Below are 22566 nucleotides of genomic sequence, written 5' to 3' on the forward strand. Positions count from 1 at the left end.
TCTACATGTCGAAAAATATGATTGTCTCCTCAGAGCACTGGCTTGATGTAAGTGGACATTATAGAAATTGGAAACTCAAAATTAGCGGGATAACAGCATGAAGTGGTTGGCTTACAAAGTTTCTTAGGTGGGGCTATATATTCATAGGATTATAGGATTAAGGTGTAGGCGTTACTTAACTGCAATTTTTCGCCTAAAGAATTGTGTACAGGTGCCAAGTTGGCAAGGGGTGGAACAAGGGATATCATTACTGATGCCAGATAGATCCTGGCTCAGAGCAGAGAATACCAGAAAGATGTTTACTTGTGTTTTATTGACTACACCAAGGCATTCAATTAATTCCAGAACACTTCATTGTGCTCATGTGAAACTACTCCACGGGCCAAGGGGCAGTAGAGAAATCGAACCAGGCATACCTGCATGGTGTAAAATCAGGAAAGGTGTGAGTGCCGGTTGCATCCTCTCACCATACTTAGTCAATCTGCTTGCTGAACAAATCATCAGAGAAGCTGGGCTACATGAAGGATGTAGGGGCATGGTAGGAGGAAAGCTTCCTAACAACCCGTGATATGCAGACACACAACCTTGCTGGCTGAAAGTGAGGAGGACTTAAACACTTGTTGATGAAGATCAAGGATTGCAGCCTCCATTATGGATTATGACTCAATGCCAAGAAATAACAATTCAGCATGATAAATGGAGAAAAGATTGAAGATGTGAAGGATTTCATCTTGCTTGGATCGGCATCAATGCTCATGGAAGCAGCAGTAAAGAGAGCAAATGGTAGCACCGTGTATTGGATAAATCTGCTCCAAAAGCCCCCCTTTAAAATGTTGAAAAGTGAAGCAGCTACTTTGTGGGTTACAGCATGCCTGACGTCAGCCACAGTATTTTCACTTTTCTCATATGGAAAAAGAGTCTGAAGAAGGACCAATATGTTTCAATTAGGATGCTGGCAAAGAATATCGAAGGTATGAAAAAAAGGGAAAGTACCATGGAATGCCAAAAAAATGTTTGTTTTAGAAGTACAACCAAAAAGTTCCACAGTGTCAAGGATGGAGAGATTTTGGCCCACCCACTTTGGACATACTTTTAGGAGAGACCAGTCCCTGGAGAAGGATATCATGCTTAGTAAAGGAGAGAGGCAGTAAAAAGAAGCAGACCCTTGACAAGATGGATCCAACAATTCACTCACATAAGCACCGTTGGGGGGGGATGGCGCAATATCGAGCAGTGTTTCATTCTGTTGTACATGGGGTCACGGTGGGTTGGAACCAACTCGATGGCACCTAAACTTAACCAGAATTTGTTTAACTGTTTTTGTCAGGCTATAGTTGCCTGTAATCCACTCCAGGGTTTAGCATTGATCTAGGTTCTCAATGTTGCCAATGCTGATGCTGTAGCTAGGTGCAGTTGAGTTCCTTTAGGATCTTGGTGACCCTGTACGTAAAAGAAGGAAACATTGCCCAGTGGAGCGCTATCCCCACAACTGTTATTATGGCTGGGCCCATTCCTGCAGCTATTGTATCAATCATCTTATTTATGACCTTTTCTTTTTTCCCTGCCCCCCCTATTTTGCCAAGCATGATGATCCTTTGCAGTGACTGGTCTCACCTGATACCATGGCCAAAGAATGTGAGGCAAAGTTTTGCCATCATTGCTTCTAAGGAGCATCTTGATTGTACTTCTTCCAAGAGAGATATACTTGTTTTCCTGGCAATAATTTCAATATTCTACACCATCATTATAATGCAAATGCATCAAATTTTCAGCAGCCTTCCTTGGGAGAAATGTCAGTTTTAGTATAATTTGTCATTTTCTCTTTATATATTTATAATATTTGAATTGTCTTTTTTGTTAACTCTTTGTTCACCATTTGCCAAATTTTACATTTCTTGTTGAGATTTCAGCAGTTTTCTTATCAATTTGCCTATACATATTTTGGGAATTAGCTCTTTGCTTACTATGAACAGGATTGCCATTTGGCGTTGAAGAAGGTTAAAGTCTTCCTTACTTTTGTCTCCTCCCCTCCCCCAGTTCCTTTCTTCTTCCTGCTTCTCCACTCCTTTTCCTTCTCCACCTCCTCCCTCGCTTCACCCCTTTCTTTCTGAATCTCATTTCAAACTTAAGCCTTCGCAATATTTTTTAAAAATCCATGCATTTATTCTTTGTCCCTGTCAAATTATTCTTCATACATGATCAAAATAGTTTTTTTTTAAAGCACATATGTGAATGTGAGTATTTCACACTGTCCCTTCAAATGCTTCACTGCCTTCTCCTTGTTCCAAAACAGGGTCCTGCAATCATTTATAAGGCTTCCTGAATGCATCCCTGCCTGCTTGTATAGACTCTTTTTCAACCACCTCTGTTTCTTGGTCTTTTTTCTTCTCCATTAATGTGTCAAGCCATTTACACCCCTGAGCCTTCGCCCGTGTCTCCATACTCCTGCAACTTTGCCTGGGTCGCAGGTTTTTGTGCTCCACGTTCTGTCTTTTGGCTCTGTTTCCCTTCTATATTCCCTTATTTCACCTTGTAACCTCCTTTGCAACTCCTGACCTAATTATACATTAGGAGTAAACAACATTTATCTCATTACATATCTCTACCATGAGCACGAATCTGAATCATGCTATCAGGATTTCTTTCTTGCTTTCTTTCTCTCCTTCTATCTCCTTTTTTATTATTGCCAACAAATAATAAAGTGCATGTTGAAATTATAAGTTGACTGAATGACATCAAAGTTGCAGTAGTCACACTACAAAGGCTTTAGTACAATGCTTAATGTTCTGAGAAATTTATACTTATGCTGTAGCTAATGAACAATTATTGAAATATTTTTGGGCAGGAAACAGTTCTGTGTCCCCACCACCCTACTTTTCCCTGTTTCCTCATAGAATTTTAGATTTTCCATCAAATAACTTCTCTTGAGTAATTCTTTATATAATCAGAAATCTGAAGGGGCACATCACAAAATGGCATGAAATGTCTTGGCAATTGACTGTAAAGGCCAATATACTGATTTTTTTCTTCCTTTATTTTTAAACAAGACTTGCCACTTCTCAATATTCTGCCAAACACACACACACACACACACACACACACACACTTGAGAGCTCTAGGTTGCATCACAATGTTTCATGAAATAGATTAACATCAAAATATAAGTAAATCATAAATTTTAATGATATTTTGATCTATACTACTTTTGTGAAGGAAAACACAGATGTGAGTTAGCAAAAACGGATACTAGTTGCATTACATTTTTAATCTATAAATTGCTCAATGATAATCTAAGAATAAATTTAGAGGAATAGAAATATTTGCACTTTTCTGCAGAATGGCTCAGTAATTTCTATTGTAGTGATGTTAGGACTTACCTTTATTTATGCAATGCTTTTCATGTTTAAATTGCTTGACCAAAATTAAGTGATTAATCCTTAAATGAAACCCTGCAAGGTAGATAAGGATTATCTTCCTTTTACAGATTAAGTCAAATGTACCATATTCTAAATGATTAATGCTTCAAAATCTCCAATACCAAATGATCTATGTTCTTCTGGAAGCATGTGGAAATCCAAATTTACATAGTAATTATGTGTTCAATTGTGCTGAGGAAGCAAGTGGCAGGCCTAGATAATCTTTAAAAAAACCCACAAAAAGAAGGAAAGCAGTTTTTCAATCCTTTCTGAATGATATTATTTATTTATATAGTGATTCCCTTCTCTGATCTCCTCTAAAGCAGAAACAAAACAGAGCAAAGAAAATCCCAAAAGCAAGAAAGCAAAATGAGTAATGCACACACACACACACTCACACAAACCCATCATGGACTGTGCTGTTTAATGCACAGAATAGATTCAAAGCCCTGTTTGAATTTACATCTGGACTAATTAAAAAGACACCACCATCTTTCTGGAGATAACAATGATGGACAGCCATTTCCTTATCAGTCAGCACTTAAATACCAGTATCGGGTCACTTCCAGCTACTACTGTTCATGTAACTCCCAGGTGGAGAACATTTTTTTGAGGAGAATTTGTATTTTTTTAAAAAGGAAAAAACATGAAATTTTAATAAGAATGGTATTTCTTAGCCTTATGTTGTACAAGAACTCATATAAACATACTGTTTTTGTTTTTGGAAAAGCATAACACTTTTTCTCATTTTTTTCCCATGGTAGAAAGTGAAATCCTGATGGCAAGAGGAAACAGTGAGAAAAGTTGTCTCTCTCCTCAATGTGCACTGTGTTCAAAAGAGAAGCCATCGATCTGTACAAATGGAAAAGGTAGGTGTCTAGCAGATGGGATTTTAGTTCCGTGAGAGTAGTTCTTTCAGCACTGCCTAGAATTGTGCCAGGATTACCACTATTTAGAGATTCATAGACTTCTACTCTGACAATGTGTTGGCCCAGATGACAAGCATTTCCCTCCTTGTGAACAACATCTATCCAGAACATTTCTGGGTAAAACCAAGAAAATGAACTGCTAGATGAGCTATTTGAAAAATAAGAAAACCATTGGCGAAATGAGAAAAAGATACCAATCAGATGAGCAAGGGGCCGTTGGACTCACTCTATTGATCTGTGAATGGGTGTAGGCAACAAATCTTGGGATAGATGCAAAGTTGAACCATAAAGCTGAGTCCTGTACATCCTTAGTGAGCTGCCTGCCCGAGGGTGATGCCGGGTTCATGGCAGACTCTGCGTTGGTTCTGTTGAAGTTAGAGTAGGGACAGAGACTCCTGAGACTGCTGAGAAGTTTCCATGAGACTTAACTCCACAGAGAATTTTTGGCCAAGATCATGCCGTCTGTGGCTGGCTGAACAACATTAAGCTGAATACAAACCATGCTCCCACATTTTGGGTGTCCCTACCTCCCACTTATAGCAAGTCTATTCAAACTTATAGCGACCCTCCATAGGTTTCTGAGGCGGTAAATCTTCCTGGGAGCATATGCCCTCATCCTTCTCCCATGGAGTAATTGGTGGGTTTGAGCCTCCACCCCTGATGTTGACAGTCCAATCCTTACCAGGCAACACCACCAGGGGTCCTTTGAGTATCCCTAGACTCCTAAAAAATTAAAGGTAAATCCCCTTCTGGAGGAAAACCAGGCTTCCAAAAAAGTTCCACAGATTAAAATCTCAATGCATATGATTATACAATGAGCAATTGCTGCAAAATAGATACAGAAAGAGTATCAAGACCAGTAGCATATCAAAATGCAGAATCTGATCCCAAAGACTGAGGTTTGAATTGATCAGATGCCAAATATGTGGTTTTTGTTAGGTGCCATCCAGTGAGTTCTGACCCACAGTGACTGAATGCACAGCAGAATAAAACACTGCTTGGTCACGCTGCTTGTTCAGCCTCACAATTGGTCCTCTGCTTGAGCTCATTGCTGCAGCCATTGCATCAATCCATCTCCCTGAGGGCCTTTCTCATTTTCACTGCCCCTCTACTTTGCCAAATATGACGTCCTTCTCAGGGACTGGTCTCCCCTGACAACATGGCCAAAGTATGGATGACTATGCTTCACCATCGTGCCTCTGAGGAGCACTCTGGTTGTGCACACTGATTTGTCCTTTTTGCAGGCCATGGCGCTTTCAATGGTCTTCTCCAGCACCACAATTCAAGTGCATCGATTCTTCTTTAGTCTTTCTTATGCAACATCCATCTTTCACAGGGCTATGAGGCAATTGAAAATACCATGGCTTGAGATAGATGCAACTTAGTCCTCAAAGTAACACGCTAGCTTTTCAATAGTCAGAAAAAGTTTTGCGCAGCAGATTTCCCTAATGTTAAGATGTTGCTTGAGCTCTTGGCTGCTGCTTCCGTGATCATTGGTTATCAATCCAAGCAAGACAAAATCCTTGACAACTTCAATCTTTTCTCCATTTATCATGATGGCTGTCTTTACCTGAGTTATAATCCACCTGTGAGATTGCAATTCTTGATCTTTATCAGCAAGTGATTCAAGTTCTTTTCACTTTCAACAAACAAGGTCATGGGTCATCTGCATAGTATAGGTTGTTAATGTCTTCCTCCAATCTTGATGCCACGTCCTTCTTAATATAAGCCAGCTTCTCTGTTCGCTAGCATACACATTAAATAATTATGGTGAGAGGACACAACCCTGACACGCAGCTTCCCTGATTTATACCAGGTCATGTGCCTCTGCTCGGTTCATACAAGTGCCTCGTGACCCATGCACATGAGCACAGGAAGAGTTCTGGAACTCCCATTCTTTTCAAGGTTATCCATAGTTTATTGTGATCCACACAGCTGAATCCCCTGGTGTAGTCAATAAAACACAAGTAAACATTTTTCTGGAATTTTCTGCTTTAAGCCAGGATCCATCTGACACCAGCAATGATATCCCTTGTTCAATGTCCTCTTTTGAATCCAGGCTGACTGCTACAACTGTTGGATAATCTTCAGCAAAATGTTACTTATATGTGCTATCAATGATAGTGTTCTATGATTTGAGAATTCTGTTGGGCCACCTTTCTTTGGAATGGGAACAAAAATGGGTCTTTTTGAATCAGTTGGCCAAGTAGCTGTCTTCCAAATTTCCTAGTATGTGTGTGTAAGTGTTTGAAGAGTTTTACCAGCCTGTGGAATAGAAATTTCTATAGCTATTCCATCAATTCCCAGAGCTTTGTTTTTGACTGTTGCTTGCTTTTGATGTAACTCAAACTACTTCCTCTTGAAATGGTGGACTGGAGACTGGCTCTTTTTGGTACAGTACTTCTGTGTTTCTTTCCTTTTTTTGATATTTTCTGCACCATTAATGTTTTACCCTTAGAATATTTTAATCTCACAAATTATGTATGCTACATATAAATATGAATATTTAGAAGTTAGGAGTTTCATAGTATTTTAGGTTGCTCCCAAAGTATCATAAAGAATGGTGCATACTAAACCTATTGCCACTGAATTGATTTAAACTCCTAATAACTTTATAAGACAGATTAGAATTGCTTCATGGAGCTTCTAATGCTGTAATATTTTTCAGAAGTAGATCAGCACATCTTTCTCCAGTGGAGTTGTTAATGGGTTTGAATCGCCAATATCTCAGTTAGTAGCCGGGTACTTACCCATTGTGACACCAGGACTTTAAAAATGATAATCCAACCTATTGCCGTTGAGTCAATTCCCTCTGCTAGTGACCTTGTATAAGGTTTCTGAGACTGTAAATCTTTACAGGAGCAGACAGCCTCAAGTCGGTGAGTTTGAACACTGACCTTGTTATTAGCAGTCTAATACTTAACTGACTGAGCAATCCTAGCTCCTTAGATGATAAAAACCTCCCCAAAAGAGCCAATAAGATTTTTAAAAATTACAAAAAAAGCTCCTGGAAAAAAACATATAATGGCAAAAGCTTATGAGGAGAAATTCTAGAAGATTTACGATATAGAAAGGCAAAATGAATTCAGGAGAAAAATCAATGAGAAATGAAAAGTGAACAGAGGAAAAAAAGCAAATATTTAGATAAATCTAATAAACATCAAGCATGTTAAACAGAAATCATATTAAACTTATGGAGTTAAAGGAACAGGGTAAGCTAAAATACTGGAAAACAGTAGCTTTCAAAACAAAAAGAGTATGTCTGAGTTAAAGTGGTCAAAGTCTACTTGGTATGCTTGGAAAGAGCAAATGGGTAAACCTATAGAGACGATAACTGGATTAAAGGTTCCCTGGGGATATAACAAGGGAGGTTAGTGGGAAGTGGGCAGCGAATAACGAGGAGCACAGAAGAAAGAAAATGTCCTGAAACTGATTGTGTTAGCGATTGTACAAAATGTCTTGATGTAACTGAACTATTGAATGTTATGATGTCTGGATTGTCCTCATAAAATAGTTAATTTTTAAAAAGATGCAAAAAGCAAATAAATAAAATATCCTTCATTATCTCCACCCAAATTAGTTACCTTCTGATAGTAACATAAGCATATGTTTTATAATATTCAACAATCACTAAAAGCACAGAAAGAGAGCATAAAAATTCTGACATAGCACAGGAAGAAATATGGAATGAGAGATATATTTGTGTAAGCCAGTTCAACCACTCTAAGCTGTAAATATGCACCAGAGAACTGTGAAGCTGTGCAGAGACCTTTTACCTCGTTCTCTTCTTCTACCTCTCCCACCTCCCTGCCTCCTTCAAAGAGGTCCCACAGATAAACTTCCTATGCATACAGATATACTATTAACTATACCAAATTTTGTATAAAACAGATCCAATACGTCATGTTCTCTCGGTTATGTATTTCTCTCTCCCTCTCTCTTCCTTCCCTTTCTCTATTTCTTCTTCACTCCCATTCTTTTTCCTCCCTTTCTTCTCTCCTTTCTTTCTTTAGCCTTTTACTGTGCACTGACCTTGCAAAAGTTGTAGCCCATGTAAGGGGGGACATTTGTCAGTGACAGTATACTCACATATTTCCCTTTATCCCTACACCTTTAGTGTTATTATTTATGTTGAACATTCTTTTTTAAAAAAATTAAATAATTTTATTGGGTGCTTGTACAACTCTTATCACATTCCACACATATATTCATTGTGTCAAGCACTTTTGTACATTTGTTTCCCTCATAATTCTCAAAACATTTGCTTTCTACTTGAGCCCCTCGTATTTACTCCTCATTTTCCCCCTCCCTTTCCACTCCTTCATAAACCCTGAATAACTTATAAATTATTATTATTTTGTTATATCTTCTACCATCCGACATCTCCCTTTACCCACTTCTCCACTGTCCGTCCCCCAGGGAGGAGGTTATATGTAGATCCTTTTAATCTGTTCCCACTTTCTCCCTCACCTTCCTTCCACCCACCTGGTATCGCCACTCTCACCACTGGTCCTGAGTGGTTCATCTGTTCTGGATTCCCTGTGTTTCCAGTTCCTATCTGGAACATCCTACGGTCCAGCCAGATTTGTAACGTAGAATTGGGATCATGAAAGTGAGGGGGGTGACAGGGAAGGAAGCATTAAGAACTAGAGGAAAGTTGTATGTTTCATGGTTGCTACACTGCACCCTGACTGGCTCATCTCTTCCCCATGATCCTTCTTCAAGGGGATGTCCAATTGCCCACAGATGGGCTCTGGGTCCCCACTCTGCACTCCCAATCATTCACAATGCTATGATTGTCTTTTGGTCTTTGATGCCTGATACCTGATCCCTTCTATGCCCTGTGATCTCACATGCTGTTGTACTTCTTCCATGTGGGCTTTGTTGTTTCTCAGTTAGATGGCCGCTTGTTTGTCTTCAAGCCTTTAAGACCCCAGACTCTATATCTTTAGATAGTTGGGCACCATCAGCTTTCTTCACCACAATTGCTTATGCACCCATTGTCTTCAGGGATTGTGGCAGGAAGGTGAGCATCTCAGACTGCTGAATTGTTAGAACACAGTGTTCTTGTGTTGAGGCAGTACTTGAGTAGGGGCCCACTGTCCATCTATTTTGTTAATACTAAACCTATAAATATATATACATAGATCTATTTCCCCCTCATTGTATATAAATATATTTACATCTGTATATGTCTGTATTTAGATCTCTATAAATACCCTTCACCTCCTAGTTCTTTCCTCTGTTTCTTTGTTCTTTCCTCTTGTCCCACTATCATGTTCAGCCTTCATTTGGGTGTCAGGAATTCCTCTCTGTTACATTGTCCTTGATCCAACCCTGCCACACCTCCTATACCCTCCTTGCCGCTGATTTTGGATCCCTTGCTGTTCCCTTGCCCCTGGGTTTGTTGACACCCACTTCCTTTTCCCCGCCTCCCCCCTCCCCCATGTCTCCCCAGATCTGTCATTCTGGTGTTCATTCTTTCTGCTTGCTTTTCTCACCTGTCCCTTCCAGAGAGACATTCAGCGTCAACAATATGCACCAACACAAGACCAAGCACAACGAAGCAACAACAGAAAATGTTACAATAGTTACAACAGAAGACAACAACAAAAACAGGCCCTATAAATAGTTCAAGGCCTATTTATTGTCCTTTATGAGTGCTTTCCAGTTGAGTCTGATGTGATGCCATGTTGAACATTCTTGATGAGTTTTTTTTAAAAGATTTATCTAAATAGGGAGTTGTGGAAAAGTGGTGACTGCATCTCATCAAATGTGGAAAATCTTCAAGAACTCTATGAACTACTTCTGACTATCAAGGGTTTTGCCATTTAAAGAGGGAGTCATGTAAGTTTGGTAGATAGAGAGATTAATAAAGTTAAATCTTTATTTGTAAGGAACTCATTTATTTGAAGATCTGCAAGGAGTGTGATGGAGATGGGGGGGCATAATTTTGACCCATGGGAATATGAGTGGGCTTTCAAAGAGAACTGTAATGGACGGAGAGGATGAGCACACTCCATCCTTAGGCTACCACCCCTCTATCAGCTTGTGTGGTAGCTTGTGTGTTCCTAGGTTGCAGAGATAAGTATTTCCTTTTTAAAAAAAAAAAATCAAAGCTTTGAGGCATTTTATTATAAAAAGTCAGACTCATATATAAACTAATAGGTAATTCAAAATTCATCATACACTTACTTCATTTTTTAGCTTGGCCTTCTAGTAAATCTTTAGCTTCGTTGATTTTGGCTGCTATGTATGGAGAGCCTCCCTTACCTGGGTAATTTAAGAGCATAATCTGTTGATGAGTGTCTCTTATTTTTTCTTTATTGGCAGTAGGACTTACACACAGAATTAATGCTGCCTCCTGTTTCATCATTTGGGGTTCAAATCCACCTCGGTAATAGCCACCACTGAAGTCAGATTTTGGTAGACTTTGAAAAGCTTGTTTTACCTGAGGTTCCACATGCTTCATGGCTTGCAAAACATAACAGCCTGCAAATCCTGCAGCAGCAATGGTCAGTCCAACTGCCACCATAGTACTGGCCATGGCTCCGCGTTGGCTGTGCTGCCTCCACTGGGTGAGCGGCTTATCCCAGCCCAGGGGCCGTGGCCCCCTGCCCTACGTCTCTACTGGAAAGCCATGAGCTAAGTATTTCAAATACCACATGAGACACCCATGCTGGGCAAGTTTCAGTAGCGTTCCAACTAAGAGATTAAAAAGAAAGGCCTGGGAACGTACTTCTGAAAAGCAGCTAATGGAAATCCCGGTCACAACAGAATATTGTTCTCTGTAGTGCCAAGAGGAGCCCTCTCCGTTGGAAAGCGCTCAAATAAAGAGCAGCTATCACAGTGGACTAAAGTACCCCAAAGATCACGAGCGGGACTGGGCGACGTTACAGTGTGCTGTGCATGGGGTCTTCATGGGTTGAAAATAACACTAACCGGTAACAGCAGACTCTAAGGCACAAAAAGTGATCGGTGCAGAATTGTGGCTGCAACAATGGGCTTAGACATAGGAACAATTCCGAGGACGGAGTAGGACGGGGCAGTGGTTTTCTCCGTTGTGCACAGAGTTTCTGTGAGTCAGAACCATCTCCATAGCACCTACCACCACCACCAACAACAAAGGACCAGTCACTGGATTAACAACTGCCTACCAGCGTGACAGGGGAGGTTGGAGGCTGTGGGGAGCTGAGAATAATGATTATGAGAAAGAAGCATAGCGTCTGAAATGGACTGTGGTGATGATTGTACAGCTCTTCTTAATGTTACTGAGCTATTACATTGCATGACATGCGGATGATATGCCGATAAAACTATTAAAATGGACTTAGGTTTGGGAAAGAAGAGTGTCAGTGAAAATGAAGGAAACCCTCAGTGAGACAGGCTGGACAATAACCAACCACAGGTTCAGCCAGACCCAGGATCATGCAGACAGCACAGGAGGAAGTAACACTACATTTTTTTAGACCTAAATTTGTCATAAATTGGAAGCTATTTAATGGCAACTAATACCAACAGTAAAACGATATCATCTTATGAAATCACTGTGAGGTAGGTCCTACTATCTTTATTTTAAAGATGGGAAGATATGGGCTGACCTTGCCTGATAGCTGATTCTGGGACACAGATGGTAAGTAAAAAGAGAGGACTCCATGCTCAAATACATTTAGTGTATGCAGGAGTAAAGAAAATTAAATGTGCAATTTTCCTGATATGCTTTTTATAGATGCTTTAATACTATGTTTTAGGAGTCCCTTAGAAGGGTCAGCAGTATTTACTATTTCCCGAGCTTGTGAAACTAGCATGTTTAGCCAGTACATTCATGGTGTGCAATCTAAATGCAAATTTTTGCTTCCCTTTATCTCTCTATAATTTTTTCCAAGGGAGATGTAATTCTTTGCCAGTGGATAGAAAGTTAGCAAGGCCAGATTTTCTGTGCGCTGAGTAATAAACTCTTAAGATTTACTTTAAATTGGAAAGAACATCTTAGTTTGGTAATTAAATCTTCTCCCCCCCGCCCCCCCCAGCTGGGGCTAGCCGCAGAGTGGCATATTTCTTGCAAGCTACTGGTTGTTACAAGATCCTGCTGCAGCAGGCGCAGCCTGAGGAACGCTGGGAAAGGAGGGCAGAAAGGCTCACTTCAGGTAATTTCCCATGTTGTTTTAGGCGCTGTCCACTCGGATCTGACTCACAGGGAGTCATTCTGTAGAGCAGAGTGAAACACCGTCCAGTCCTGCGCCGTCCTCACAGTCACTGCTGTTTGAGGCCATTGTTGCAGCAACAGTGGCTACTCATCTTACTGAAGGTCTTCCTCCTTGTTGCTGACTCAATTTCACCAAATAGGATGTCCTTCTCCAGGAACAGATCTCCCCTGAGAATGTGTCCAAATGACACGAATCTTGATGTCTCACCATAGTGTCTTCTGCGGAAAATTCTGGCTGTATTTCTTCCAGGACAGGTTTGTCTGTTCTTTTGTCATTCTAGTTGATAGTCTTCACCAACACCGCAATTCAAAGGCATCGATTCTTCCTTGGGCTTCCGTCTTCCTTGCTAAATTTTGCATTGGACAATTTTGCTGCAAAATGTCCCATTTGCAACACAGAGATGCCATTTGGGGAATCAGGTGTGCTTGGCTCAAGCCAGGATATTTTCAATCCCTTCGTGTTGTTGTTGTCGCCATCACTGCTAGGCGCTGTCGAGTTGGGTCTGACTTACAGAGACCACATGTACCACAGAGCGAAACGCTGCCTCGTCCTGGGCCATCAGCACAGTGGTTCTTACGTTGGTTCTTACGTTGGAGCCCATTGTGGTAGATACTGTATCAGCCCATCTTGTCGAGGGCTTTCCTCTTTTCTGCTGCCCCCCACACCATCAAAGGCTGTCCATTGTTTGTTATGGCCACACCATCAAATGTTTTGGCATAGGCAATAGAACACAAGTCAACTTTTGTTTTTTCTGGTAATCTCTGCTTTGAGCCAAGAGCTGTCTGATGTCAGCCATGATAACCCTTGTCCACGTCCTCCTCTACATGTGGCCCAAACCTCTGGCAGCAAACTCTCAAGGTCCTGGTGCACCCGTTGCTGCATGATCTTCAGCAAAATTTTACTTGCATGTGATATCAAAGTAATTAGTAGTTCAGTGGCAATCCCTCATGATGTGATCTACACAACTTAATCAAACCTATGATGGAAATATTAATATAACTTAATTATATGAGCAGCTATTATTTGTGGTGGAGTGTATTTTCTCAGTCAAGTCAGCCTTGATGTAATTGGAAGAAAAACTCCTTGGGGTTGTGACCTGCTCCTTTGAAAGCAGGCTTTGTGGGAAAGCGTGGCACTCCTACTGGATCTGGATGCTACATCTGGTTCATTGACCTCCTGCCATATTACCTGCTGACGCCAGGAGCCACCACCTGACTACTGACCTTGGTTTAAGTTGATTTTGCATCCACCAGCCTGTGCTCTCCTTGCTTCCTGTTTCATGAGCTTCCACAGCTACGCCAATCAGGAGAAGCCTCCAGCTAACATGGGGCCTTCAGCCTGGTTTCACCCACTTCTCCAGCTATGCGAATCATTTCCTTTGTTAAAAAGTTTTCTTGGCATGTGATTCCTATATTGTGCAATGTAATCATTCAATCATAGTAAGAAGAGTTGTGCAGTCATCACCACAATCCATTTCAGAACACATTCTTCTCAGGCTCATTGTTGCTAGTTTTCCATTCCCCACGCCAACATCTGCCATGCCCTTAGGTAATTATTAACCCATTTACTGTCTCTAGGATTCGTGTATCCTGGATTTTATATAAAGAAAATCATACAAAACCTAAAGGGGAAGTAAAAACAAACATCACTCAACAAGAATGACAAAACAAAACAGAGTAAGACCTCAATCAAAAAGCAAGCAGAAAATATGAAAAGCTGAAAGAACTTTAAAATGTGTCAAAAGGTTTGCCAAATGATAAAATGCTATGTTTTAACCTAATGACATCTGCCATAAGCAACTTTCCAGTGCTCTTTCTCTGCCAGTAAGGCCATTCCCATCCTTGGACTGTGGTCAGAGGGGGGTTCACCTCACGCTCAATCCATGTGGGAACCCTGCAAATAGATTTTGGGCTTCCACTGCCATCCACAGTCTTCAGAAAACTGGATATTTAGAATTTAAGCTGCTCGTGAGCCATTTCCTGATATACCTTTCTTTCTATTGACACACACAGCCGCTAGTTGGCTTCTCCAGAGAACCCAGGCTAACGCAGGGTCGGAAGTGGAGGGTGGGAAATAAAGTCTGATTGAATTCTAATAGCTGTCAGAACATTGCCAAAGGTATTTTAAAATAAATATCTCTGGCCTTTTAAAAAGAGAAAGATCTATTAGAGTGCTTTGTTTATATGACCAGGCATTTATCACTTGACTATTAACAGCAGTCTCTTAGTGGACCTCTGAAAACTTTATCTTTTCAATACATCTTAATATTATTTTAAGACCATTTTCCCCCAAACCATTTTTTTAAAACCCATCTCTCTCCACGGTTAAAAATTTCATTGACTGGGTTTTCCTTTTCTCATGAGATGAAGTCCTAGGCCTGATAATGTAATTTTTTTTCAGATTTATTACCCATTTCTTATCTACATGAGACCATTATTCCAGGGAACAAAGTTACTTGATACTGACATTATATAACAGAAGAAATGCTACGCCATTCTTCCGCTATTTTCATATTATCTTTCTTCATAAAAAAAGAACAATCTTGATTTTCTCCTGCTAGTATAAGTATTTAGTTTTGTTGTTGTTTGTTTGCTTTTTAATAGCAGTTGTCATTAAATTGACTAACTTCATAGTAATCCATGTGCATCAGAATGGAATTGGGCCCCATCATGGCTGGATTTTCAAAAGTAGATCACCATATCTTTTTCTCTGGGGGAAGGCAAATCTCCCACCTTCTGGTTAACAGTCAAGCACATTTACTGAAGCATTAACTCAACACATTAAGTCAAATGATCCTAAAGACTCTACTTTGCGTCGCCTAAAACCTATCTGCCACACCTATTAGCAAGTCCAACTATTACAACTGCAATAGTCACTGCCAACATTTGCTGAATTTCATTTTATGTTAGGAATTTACATATATCAACTAGCTTCATTTCTTATGTAATCCTTAGTTATTAATAATAGGATTAATTTTATAAAAAGAGGCTAAGCAATCTACTGGTGTTCAACCTACTAGTAAATGATGCAGTCAGAATTTCAACTGGGGTCTGCCTAATCCCAAAGCCCTTGTTCTTTTCTTTCAGGTCTAACTCCTCTACCATCTAAATCTTGTAGTTAATTTGTGCTTATCCCATACACATAGGTATATGTTAGGTGTAACTGGATTTTTAGCTGCTCATGTAGAGAGACTCATGACTAAATCCTGCGTGTCTTCAGAGCCTAACATAGTGTCATATGCAGCCAATATTTACTGCTATTTCATTGATACTCAACATTTCAAGAAAATGGGAAGGCAGTTGGAATTTAGCTAATTAAATTATTTTGTTCTGCCTGCATCTTAAAAAATCATTTTATTGGGGACTCATACAACTCTTGTCACAATCCATCCATCCATCCATTGTGTCGAGCCCATTCGAACATGTGTTGCCATCATCACTCTCAACATTTTCTTTCTACTTGAGCCCTTCGTATCAGTGCCTCATTCCCCCTCCCTCCCCATGATAATTTATAAATTATTATTATTTTGTCATTATCTTACACTGTCTGATGTCTCTCTTCACCTACTTTTCTCTTGTCCGTCCCCCAGGGAGGTGGTCATATGTAGATCCTTGTAATTGGTTCCCCCTTTCTACCCCACCTTCCCTCCACACTCCCAGTATTGCCACTCTCACCACTGATCCTGAAGGAACCATCTGTCCTGGACTCCCTGTGTTTCTAGTTCCTATCTGTACCAGTGTACATCCTCTGTTCTAGCCAGATTTATAAGGTAGAATTGGGATCATCCTAGTGGGTGGGGAGGAAGCATTTAGGAACTAGAGGAAATTTGTGTGTTTAATTCTGCCTGCATTTTTATAAGAATCTTTGTATAATCATAATAAAGAAAATTCTTAGAATGTCACTATCCTATAATGCTTTTTCTTTCTACAATTGCTTCTTCAGGTAATAGACATTCTACCCTAAGCTATTGTGCCTTTATTGTGATGCTAATGTTTCTGCAAGTATCATGTGGGGAGCATAACTTCTATGTTTATTTCAGTTCTATGTGTTTCTACAGTAAGGGCCTGGGACAGGAGAGAATCGATGCCTGCTAGTGGAAAAGGATGAATCTAATGAGAAAACAAACTTCAGTTTTCAACCTTCCTAAAGTACATTACCAAATAACAACAAAGGCTGGGGAAGGAACTAAAATCCATTTTAAAATCTCGGATGTTCTTCTTAATGTGTTTTCCTTACTAATATGATTCCTGTTTGCTAGTATTTCCCCATTTTCATTATCTTAACATGCTGTTCTCATTTGCTAATATTCCCCGTTGCGTTCCATAGACCCTCTTGTGTGTCATATGCCCTTAAAACGTTTCACCTTTTTCTTTGTATGTCTGCCAATCTACCCTGAAATTTACTTCCTGGACTGTTTAAAATATCCCACGATAGAGAACACTAAAGGCAATTGTGTCCTTGTTGGCTTACTGAGGGCACCATGATGTTAATATATATAAAATGGAAAGTTCTGTGATAATTCCCAAAAGAGGAACTAGCTTTTCTGATTTCCAATACTATTCTTATAAACATACCAGGAAGCAGACAGGTAGCTATTTTTCTTACTTCAGTGCTCAGGACTGTAGATAGTTGTGAATAAGGTGGAGAACCAAGAAATTTACAGTCATTCGAATGTGTGTCCCTCGTTCTCATGCCTGAGGCATTGCCTGCTATTTTTGTCTTCTTAGAAATTCAAGTGATTTTATAGGTGAAAAGAACTCAGAATTGTATATATTATGGATTTAATTTTGTTCCCCTCAAATTTATAATGGTGTCCTACCCGCCCCCCACCCCTGCCCCAGTCCCTCTGAGTGTGACCTGGCATGGAAACAGGATCTTTGAAGATATTATATACATTATGTATTAACTTAGGTTTATACCATAGAATGGTCTTAATTCAATTTGAGTAGCGTGAGATAAAAGAGGAGAAATAGACATGCATCATCATACCCAGTAATAATGTCGGGGCAAGCAGAGGGACCCTAGGGCTCACCAATGCTGAGAGGCAAGACAAGACCTTCTCCTTGTTAATATAGGAGCCAACGAGTCTATTCCAGCTCATAGCAATTCGATGGACAAGAGAACGCACGTTGCCCAGTCCCGCACCATTCTCACAATGGTTCTTATGTTTGATCCCATTGTTGCAGCCACTGTGTCAGTCTGTCTCGTGGATGGCCTCTCTACTTTACCAAACACAATGGCTGGTCTCTCCTGAAATGTCCAAAGTATAAGAGATGAAAACTTGCCATCTCTGCCTCTAAGGAGCATTCTGATTGCACTTCCAAGACAAATTTGCTTGTTTTGTTTTGGCAGTTTATTATACTTTCAATATTTTCAATATTCGTCTCTGGTGTCCATCCCCCAGGGAGGAGACTACACATAGATTCTTGTAATCAGATCCCCCTTTCTACTCCACCTTCTCTCCACTCTCCAGGCATCACCACTCTCACCACTGGTCCTGAAGGAGTCATCTGTCCTGGATTCCCTGAGTTTCCAGTTGCTATCTGTACCAATGTACATCCTCTGGTCTAGCCAGATTCGTAAGGTAGAATTGGGATCATGATAGTGGTGGGTGGGGGGGGGGCAGCATTTAAGAACGAGAGGAAAGTTATTTGTTTCAAAGTTGCTACCCTGCACCCTGACTGGCTCAGCTCTTCCCCACAACCCTTCAGTAAGGGGGTGTCTGGTTAGCCATTGATGGGTTTTTGAGTCTCCACTCTGTACTCACCCACATTTTCAATGATTTGATTTTTTTGTTCCTTGATTCTTGATCCCTTCGACAGCTCGTGGTCACACAGGCTGGTGTGTTTCTTCCATGTGGGCTTTGTTGCTTCTGAACTAGATGGCCACTTGTTTACCTTCGAGCCTTTAAGACCCCAGACGCTATATCTTTTGATAGCCAGGCACAGTCAGCTTTCTTCAACACATTTGCTTATCCACACATTTTTCTTCAGCAATTGGGTCGGGAAGGTGTGCATCCTGGAATGCCAGTTTAATAGAACAATGTGTTCTTGCATTGAGTAAGTGCTTGAGTGGAGGCCCAATGTCCATCTGTTGCCTTAATACTAAACCTATAAATATATGCACTTAGATCTGTTTCCCCACACTCTTATATAAATATATTTACATATGTACATTCCAGTCTTTGGACCTCTATAAATACCCTTTGTTGCCTAGTTCTTTCCTTTATTTCCTTTTACTTTCCTCTTGTCCCACTATCAGGCTCAGCCTTCATTTGGGTTTCAGTAATTTCTCTCGGTTACCTTGCCCTTGCTGAATCCCTACCAGACCTCTCACACCCTCCTTGCTATTGATTTTGGATCACTTATTGCTCCTTTGTCCCTGGGTTGGTCAGCACCACCTCCTTACCCCCTCCTCCCCCTCTCCTGTGTCCCCCCAGAACCATTGGTCCCATTGTTTTCTCCTCCAGATTATTCATCTAGTCTATCTTATCTAGATAAATCTGTAGAGATAATAATATGCACCAAAAAAACCCCCAAGTCATAGCAAGATAGGCGATGAGTAAGAACACAGTGATGAGAACAAAAAAGGAAACTAATTACCCATAGAAGAATAAATTAATTAAAAGAAAAAATTTTTAAAAAGAAAGAAAACCCTCTAAATAGATCAAGGTCTGATTTTTGATCTCTAGATGTGTCCTTCAGTCAGGTCCACTGGGGCACCATGCTTTGGCCCCAAATTCTGTCCTTTGTACTCCCTCAGGGGCTCCCTGCTCTGCTCTCATGGTTGCTGTGTCACTCACTTTTAGTGTTTGCCTCAGTGTCACAGGGTCAGTCTTTGCCAGTCCTGGCCCTGAGTCTCCAGTGTTGTCCCCCTTAGGGCCCTGGGCCATTAAGGGATGGTGTATCTCATAGTTGGATCAGCCATATCGTCTACTCTGTGCATTGGCTGTTCAGAGCGGGGATATCGTCCTCCAGGCCTGATTGGCCAGAATGCGCTCTACTCTCTCTTCCTTCCCCTTTATTTGCTCCCATTTGCTCTGATCAGACTTGCCCCTCTGCCCTAGCTGCAGCTTCAGTGCCGTCCTCTCAAGTAAATTCTTCTGGGTGAGGGGCAGTTGTCCATGTAGCTGATATGGGGGCTGAGCTCTCAGGCCCCTCCACTGGCTCCCCACTCCTTGCCTCACACTTTATTTGTCTGACACTGGCTTTATATCTGGTCCCTCTTTCCCTGTGGAGACACAAACAATACTCTCCCCTTGGGTGGGTCAGTGCCCTATTCCCCCCTCACACATCTTTTTTTTTTTCTTTCCCCTTTCTTCCCTCCACCCCTGTTTTAGTTGGCTACCATATGTACCCCTGGATTTGGTCTGGCCGCTGCCATACTACTTGAACCTCACCCCTGGAGTGTTTGTATGCAGTAGCTTTTTCCCTGTGCCCCTTTTGCACTTACCTTTCTGTTCTCTCTTTTATATATAAAAGTATATATATATATATATAAACTTACCTTAGTAGAGTCATGTTATACTTGTCCTTTTGTGCTTGGCTTACTTCACTTAGCATAATTTCCTCCAGTTCTTCCCTTGGGACAATACCCTTCATGTGTTCATCACTGCTTTTTAGTGATGCATAGTACTCCATTGCATGTATGTACCAATTTTTTAATCCATTCATCTGTTGATGGGAATTTGGGTTGTTTCCAACTCTAAGATTGTGAACTGTGCCGCAATGAACATTGGAGCACAGATGTCTGGCCAGGGTTTGTTTCTTGTCTCTTCTGGGTATATGCCCAGTGGGGGGATTGCTGGGTTGTATGGTAACTCAATTTATATCTGTTTGAAAAATCACCAAATTGATTTCCATAGTGGCTGTACATACCTACAGGTCTACCAGCAGTGGATGAGAGTTCCTATCTCAACCCAGCCCCTCCAACACTTATTGCTTTCTGATTTTTTGAATTGGGCTACCTTTGAGGGGGTTAGGTGGTATCTCATAGTTGTTTTGATTTGCATTTCTCTATGGCTGATGACCGGGAGCATTTTCTCAAATGTTTATTGGCCATTCATATTTCAGATTCTGTGAAACTTCTGTTCAGGTCCTTTGCCTACCTCCTCAGTGGGCACTTAGTTTTTCTCTTCTTGTAAGCTTGCAAAGTATTGTAGATTTTAGTAATAAGACATTTTTCTGATGTGTCATTGCTAAAGATGTTTTCCCAGTCGGTGGATTCTTATTACTCTCTTGGTGAATCCTGTCGGTGTACATAGGTGTCTTATCTTCAGTATATCGCACTTGTCTATTTGTGACTCCTCTGTATTTGTGTCCTTCCCTATTTCTGATAGCCTTTGTATTCCTTGCGCCAAGGTTCTCAGGTTTGTCCCAAATCCCTCATTGATGGCCCTAATTGTTTGGGGTTTTATCTCAAAGTCTGTGATCCACTTTGAGTTTATTCTTGTGCATGGAGTGAGGTAAGGATCTTGCTTCATTTTTTGGCAGGTAGATATCCATTTTCTCCAGCACCATTTATTGCAAATGGCATCTGCTTCCCATTTAATATCTTTTGGGGCCCTTATCAAAGATCAGTTGCTGGTATGCTGATGTTTTTATTTCTGGGTCTTCAGCTCTTTTCCATTGGTCTGAATATCTGTTATTATGCCAGTACCACACTGTTTTGACTAATGTGGCCGTATAGTATGTGCTAAAACCAGGTAGAGCAAGCCCTCCTACTTTGTCCTTCTTCTTGAGGAGTTCTCTGCTAATTCTGGGCTTCTTCCCTCTCCATATGAAGTTGGTAATCAGTTTATCCATTTCTTTGAAGAAATATGAGGGTAATTGAATTGGGATTACATTAAACTTATATAGTGCCTTTGGCAGAACTGACATCTTGACTATATTGAGTCTTCCAATCCAGGATGATGGGATGGTCTTCCATTTGTTGAGGTCACTCTTGATTTCTTGAAGCAGTGTTTAATAATTTTCCTCATACAAATCTTTTGCTCTTTTAGTTAGGTATATCCCTAGGTATTTCAATTTGTGCTTGGCTATTGTAAAGGGCACTGCCTTTTTAATTGTCTCTTCTGTGGTCATGTCTGATGTTTAGAGCAGTCCAATAGACTTCTGTTGATTTTATATCCTGCCACGCTGCCATATTCCTCTATTGCTTCCAACACTCCGCTTGTGGAGTTTAAGGGATCTTCAGTATATAGAATCATATCATCTGCGAATAATGATAATTTTGCCTCTTCCTTCCCCAGCTGAATACATTTAATAAATGTCCTTTGTCTTATGTTGTGAGTTAGGACCTCCAGTATGATGTTAAATAGGAGTGGGGACAAGGGGCATCCTTGTCTGGTCCCCTTTTTCCGTGGAATTGTTTTAGTCTTTTCTTCGTTAACTATCACATTAGCTGTTTATTTTTCATATATGGCTTGTATAATATTGAGAAAATTTCCTTCTATTCCTATCTTCTTAAGTGGTTTAAACAGGAATGTGTGTTGCATGTTGTCGAATGCTTTTTCCACAACTATTGATATTATCATGTGGTTCTTATCATTTTTCTTGACAACGTGGTGAATAATGCTGATGGTCTTTCGTATGTTGAACCATCCATACATCCCTGGTATGAATCCCACTCGGTCACGGTGAATTATTTTTTCAATATGCTTTGTATTCTATTGGCCAGTATTTTGTTAAGGATTTTTGCATCGATGTTCATTAGGGATATTGATTGATAGTTCTCAATTCTTGTGACATCTTTGCCCACCTTAGGTATCAAAGTTATACTAGCTTCATAGAAAAAGTTTGGGAGTTTTCTGTCCTTTTCTATGTTCTGGAAGAGTTTGTATGCGTTTGGTGTCAGTTCTACCCTGAATGCTTGGTAGAATTCTCCTGGGAAGCCATCTGGCCCGTGGGATTTTTCTGTTGGTAATCTCTTGATTACCTTGTCTATTTCTTCCTTTGCTATGTGTCTGTTGAGGTTGTTAACATCCATATGGGATAGTCTAGGGAGGGATTATGC

General features: G+C 40.5%; 1 long non-coding RNA gene and 1 pseudogene across 1 annotated transcript in view; one reads left to right on the forward strand and one right to left on the reverse strand.

The window, feature by feature from the left end:
• The window catches only part of LOC142442777 (uncharacterized), a 218236-nt gene that overhangs the window by 182125 nt on the left and 13545 nt on the right, over positions 1–22566 (forward strand). Inside the window, exon 3 of the long non-coding RNA XR_012783465.1 lies at positions 4181–4285. This is a non-coding gene — a long non-coding RNA (uncharacterized LOC142442777). The remainder of the gene's footprint in view (positions 1–4180; positions 4286–22566) is intronic.
• LOC142443572 (mitochondrial import inner membrane translocase subunit TIM14 pseudogene) lies at positions 10542–10892 on the reverse strand (annotated as a pseudogene).

The sequence above is a fragment of the Tenrec ecaudatus genome, chromosome 3 (genome assembly GCF_050624435.1).
Source record: "Tenrec ecaudatus isolate mTenEca1 chromosome 3, mTenEca1.hap1, whole genome shotgun sequence".
NCBI classification, from domain to species: domain Eukaryota; kingdom Metazoa; phylum Chordata; class Mammalia; order Afrosoricida; family Tenrecidae; genus Tenrec; species Tenrec ecaudatus.